This window comes from Ricinus communis, chromosome 7 (assembly GCF_019578655.1).
Source record: "Ricinus communis isolate WT05 ecotype wild-type chromosome 7, ASM1957865v1, whole genome shotgun sequence".
In the NCBI taxonomy this organism is placed as follows: Eukaryota; Viridiplantae; Streptophyta; class Magnoliopsida; order Malpighiales; family Euphorbiaceae; genus Ricinus; species Ricinus communis.
In genome coordinates, this window is record NC_063262.1 from 12,150,973 (window position 1) to 12,157,034 (window position 6,062).

Sequence of the window (6,062 nt, forward strand, 5' to 3'; positions counted from 1 at the left end):
AAGGCCATTCGGCCATAAGGAGAATATCATTATTATTATTAAAAGCTTTGATTTGCTAAGGGGTTCCCTTGTTGTGTTTCTTGAATTTAAATTAATTTGTTTAGTTTAGATTCACTTCTATCTTAATTAATCCAAGTAAAACTTGTTAGTTTTAGGATTAATTGAGTATTCATCTTATTATAACTAAAGGTTTTAGCTCGTTATAGCTAAGGTTGTTAGTTCCACATTCTTAGCAAATATTCAAGTTTTCGATCTCGGCGACAATTTCAAGCATATTGGTGCGAGTGCCTCCATTCCTGATTGAGATTGTATCAGTTTGGTATCATAGCCAAACTTGAAAGTTCGGTTACTTATTTTTTTTAATTATTTTCGTTATGTTGTTCTTCATTGTGCGTGATCTTCTTCTTCTTGTTTTTCCTTGTGTGATTTCTTATCCATCTAAATTCTTCTTCATTTATTGTTTCAAATCAGAAATTAAAATCTGATTTTCATTCATTTATTACAAAAAAAAAAAAAAATTCAGATTTGTTATAAAAAAAAAAGAATTCATATCTGTTTGTTCTTGTACGAAGTCATTCAAACTGAAATTGACTGAATTTGAATGTGTTTAGTTCTTGACTTGTATGCCTATCTATAAAGTAACAACTGCTGGAATCATTTTCAAAGCTAAAGATTCAAAGATTGTTTTTCCTTTTCTAGAAAAACCAAAAAAGAGAAATTTGAATCTTATCAAAGCCCATTCCGTTTACAATTTTGAAATCAATGCTTTGATCAAAGGAAAACAGACCCATCTTTCTCATCTTCAACAAGATGTGGGTTTGAAGAGAATCCTAGATCAACTACAAAATGATTTTATTCAAAGAAAAATTTCTGATTTTCAAATGAAGATTGAGAATGAACTCATTCGATCTTCCAAATGCTTTTGGAATCGAAAGCAACATATGGTAGATTTGCCATATGAAAACGATTTTCGGATAAGCAAATCCCTACTAAAGCCGGACCCATTCGGATGAATGAGTCCTTAGAAAGCCATTCTGATTAAGTTAAAGATCTTGAGTCTAAAGGTTTAATTTCAAAGTCTAGATCACCTTGGTCTTGCGCGACTTTCTATGTCAATAAGAATAGCGAGATAGAAAGAGGAACTCCTAGGCTAGTGATCAACTACAAACCTTTGAACAAAGCTCTTAAGTGGATTAGGTATCCTATTCCAAATAAGAAAGATCTTTTACAAAAACTGCGTGCATTCATCTTTTCAAAGTTTGACATGAAATCGAGTTTTGGCAAATCCAGTTGATCCAAAGATCGTTACAAAACGGCATTTCTGATCCCATTCGGCCAATATGAGTGGAATGTGATGCCTTTTGGATTAAAAATGCCCTTCCGAATTTCGGAAAATCATGAATGACATTTTTAATCCATTTTCAAAGTTCGCATTGTCTACATAGATGATGTTTTAATCTTTTCAAATTCCATTGAGCGGCATTTTAAACACCTAGAAACGTTTTTCTATGTTGTTAAGAAAAATGGTTTAGTGGTTTCAAAGTCTAAAATATCTCTTTTCAAACGAAATTAGATTTCTTGGTCATTACATCTCTCGGGGTACAATTACTCCAATTGAGAGATCCCTTGCATTCACTTCCAAAGTTTCCGGATAAAATTTTGGAAAAACCCAACTTCAAAGATTTCTTGGTAGTTTAAATTATGTTATGGATTTTTATCCTAATTTAAACTGTCTTGCAAAGCCCGCATGATAGCTAAGGAAAAACCCCCTCCTTGGTCCGATCAACATACAAAGATAGTCCAAAGCATTAAAAAAACAAGTTTTAGAAATTCCTTGCCTGCATCTAGCTGATCCTTCTGCATTTAAGATTGTAGAAACGGATGCATCAGAGTTAGGTTATGGTGGGATTCTTAAGCAAGTCCAAAATTCCAAAGAATGTATTGTCTAGTTTACTTCTGCTCACTGGAACGATACTCAAAAGAATTATTCTACTATCAAAAAGGAAATCCTTTCGATAGTTCTCTGTATTTCTAAATTTCAAAGCGATCTTTTAAATCAAAAATTTCTTTTAAGGATTGATTGCAAATCTGCAAAAGAAGTTTTACAAAAAGATGTCCAAAATATAGCTTCAAAACAAATTTTCGCCTGTTGGCAAGCTATCTTATCTGTTTTTGATTTTGAGATTGAATTTATTCGAGGAGAATCAAATTCTATTCGACTTTCTAACCGGAGAGTTTTACAAAAACAGGAGTGATACAAAATGCCAAGAAAATCGAAATCTAAAGAAGAAAAGTCCACTACTTCAAAACGGCCAAAATTCAAAGCCCGGTGAAGGAAGTCCTCCCTTCAACTTCAAAGCCCATCGGGACTTGGGTGAGATAATCCAAGAAGAAATTAATCAACCGGATCCAATTCAACCTCGGATGGATCCTTTCAAAGCCGATCAAGCCAAACAAATTCGGGAATGGCTTGCCCGGCAAGACCACGAATTCATTCAAAGAGTAGAAGAATACAAAGACAAATGGTTCAATCCCTGTCCGAACCATCTACAAAGCAAATCATTCCAAAGCCGGGCGACTCCAAAGTCGTCCTCTTCCCTCTACAAAGGGTAAAGGTATATTATCTATCCCTTTTCAAAATCACTGAGATAGAGATTTTCCTCCAAATCTATCTCAAAACTCAAATAGTCTTTCAAAGCCAAACTCTCGGAGATTGTTTTGACACAATCAAAACGTTTTAAATCAAATGAGTATTTGGAAAAACCTATTTTCAAAATGTTTTAACCATTGAGGAAGGATTCGCACGGAAAGCCCCTCGAAATTGGTTTCAAAGATTTTCCCTCCAGTTGGTTTTTTAAACCCTGGAATATTTCAAAGCCTCAAGCTTATTACCGGTCAATCCTTGAGGTTCTTGGTTCGGCCAAATTCAAGCACTTGAAAAGACAAAGCCCATAAAGACCCTGCATATTCAACATGCACAATCCAAAGAATCCTTCACCCGTCCGATTGGGGTATGGATTTACACTCTCTTCGTTCCTTCCCTACTTCTAAAAAGAACCTACCCTTCAAATCTTAACACCTCTTTCTCCTATTGGGATTACCACAGTAAGCCTGGTTCAATACCTTTCTTATCCAAAACGAAGGAAGAAGCCACTCCGGCTATTCTACTTGACACGATATCCAAACCTCCAAAATCCCTTACTGGTTTAAGCGGTGGTGGAATTACTACGGTAATGCCCTGAGACTCTTATTCCAAGTCTTACCCCTGTTCAACCTATTCAAAGCAAATTACAAACCAAATTCCATGGAAAGCGTTTTCCCCGCTTCTCCTTTCCCCGCTCAAATTTCTTTTTACCCACGGGTATGTGTATGGTACTTTCACTTCAATCCCGCTTCCGGATGGTGAGATTACACTTATCCGTCGATTCAAAGTAAAATGGTGGGATAAATTCAACCACCAGACAAACTGTCCCTAAAAGCCGTTCAAAACTTCTTGACCAAACATAGCTTCTTGCCTCCTCCTAAAGAACAAACAACGTTCGCATGTGAAGTCTTTTCTCCTTCCAAAGCTTCATGTTTGCGGCCAAATCAAGAAGATTTCCTACAACTTATAAAAAGCGATTTATGCGAAACTTCTTCTAAAGGCAAATCCAAAGCCTCATCATCATCCTCTTCCGGTTAAATCTGCTTGCATTCGATTTGGATGATCCGGTGGGAGACGATTGTTATGGGATACTCAAAATCTCATAAATATTATCTCCTTCTTTTAAAGCCCATGGGTTAAAAATCGAAATGGTAGCCCAAGGTTATTTGTGTTGGGCCAAAAGCCCACACTAAAGCCCATGAAAAGAAAAAGAAAAACAAAAGAAAAAGAAAAGAAAAGAAAAAGAAAAGAAAAGAAAAGAAAAGAAAAGACAAAAGAAAAAAACAAAAGTCAAAAAAGCAAAAGATTCTTTCAAGACATGGCCGACAACTTCCTCAAAAGGCGGTTGGCATTATCAAAAGACTCCAAAGCATGTGAAGAATCTCCACAAGACTCCAAAGACAAGTGGAATCATTTCTACTCCACTAAGCAAAGCATCCAAAGCCCGTGACAAGTATCCAAAGCTCCAAGACCTCTATATATAGAGGAGTCCTCCTTCTTCATCCCTCAGAATTTAGAACTTAGAGTTTAGAAGAGAGAAGAAAGCTCTTCCTGAGTCTAAATCTCACAGAAGAGATTAGAGTAAAAGAGAGTGAGTAAGAGAGAGAGAATCTTGTAACTCCTCCTGTAAGTCTATATTTTCTTCTGTTTCAAAGTCTTACAAAGTTGTATGTTTATTTAAAGCTTTCAAAGATTGTTTATATGTTTATGTTCAAAGTCTGTTATTATTAATAAAGCAATTCAAAGTTATCTTCTTTATCTATCATCTTCTTCTTTCCCCATCATCAAGCGTATGCTCTGTGCTTGCCTCGTAAGAGGATCCTGCACATCAAAACTTGCTTGATTGTTTCATTTCAAATTTATTTTCGGATCTATAAGTTTATAGAATTTGGAAAACAGTTCTGCAAGAGCATCTAAAGCTCCTACAGGCTGCTTAAAGCGTGAATCTGGTTACAACGCCACGAACTTAGATCTAAATCTTCACTGCTTACTATTTCCTTCTATTTCCTAGATCTTGTTTCTAATTTGGTATCGGAGCCAATTGGGTTCCAGGGATTAGAAGCATATCTACATTACAAAGATTTTACATTCATTTTAGAATCGCATCGGGGTATCCTATAGGCAAGTTCTGTTCATTTTATGCGCTTTGATAGTAAGACCGACCGAGGCAAGAAAGGTCGAGAGCCGTGGTCCGTGCTTGTCTAGAAAGTTATTTTGGTTTAGGTTAAAATGAATTTAGAACCTTTCTTCCGTAGATCTTCTTCTTTCTCAAATTCTTCCGCCTCTGAATCATCGAGGTACAAGGTCTAGTAAATAGTGAAGAAATCACTATTGAAGATTTTTCAAAGCATATAGACGATTGGGAAATACCCAAAGTCCAAAAGAAACAAATTTATGAGTTTTCAAAGTTCCCTCTCTTCAAGACTGATTTTACAATCGAGACTGAAGAAAGAGATATCAAAATTTCAAAACCTTTTGAAGAGATTTATCTCTTAAATCCAAAGACCCTACAAAAGCATATGGAAAAGGATTATAAGTATATCCACATAGGTCTAGTCCAGGTAGGTATTAAGCCCCTTACCAGAGAAGGTCTAGATACTTCCATATTAGCCGTCCTTAGGGATGCTAGATTTACAAATTTCTATGATTCCCTGTTAGGTACTGTTGAGTCGAGTCTCAATAAAGGACCTATTTCTTTCAATTGTTTTCCAAATATCACGATTTCTTTAAACGATAAAAATGTTTTAAAGAGCATCGTTCTTCAAATCAAAACTCACAATTACAAAATGCTTGAAGGATCTATTCCGATAGCATTAATTTTCAAAATTCATTACAAAGCTATGATTTCTGCCTTTGGTTCCAAACACAAACTTCACTCACCAAAAGGAGAAACCCTGTTCCTTCAAACAGATCTATCCAAATCAAATACAACCATTCCAAAGACCATTCAATGGAAAGACATTGCACTTCCAGAAGAATGGATCCTTGAAGGTGCAACCCAACCTACTTCTCCAAAGCAAACAGAACCAAATACAAACCTCAAACACATAGCCCAATATCCAGATGGAAAGGTAAAGATCACATTCAATAGAAAGTCAACTTCCTCTAGATTTTCCGATGATGGTTCTTCAACCTCGACCATAGATATTGGAAGGGTATCCAAAATTCCTTCATATCTATGCCCCTTACAAAGAACCAATTCCATCCCAAACACAACCCGGGTTTTCAACATCCGATATTCCAAAACACTCCGAATGTTGATTACCAGCAACATCCCGGACCGTCTACATCGATTCAAAGAATGATGACGAAGATATAGAGATAACCTCACCCCATCTTCACCATCACCATCAGCCATTACCCAAAACCTTGAAGTGAGATCAACATGATTTCAAAAGAGTTTGAAATCGATAAAAAA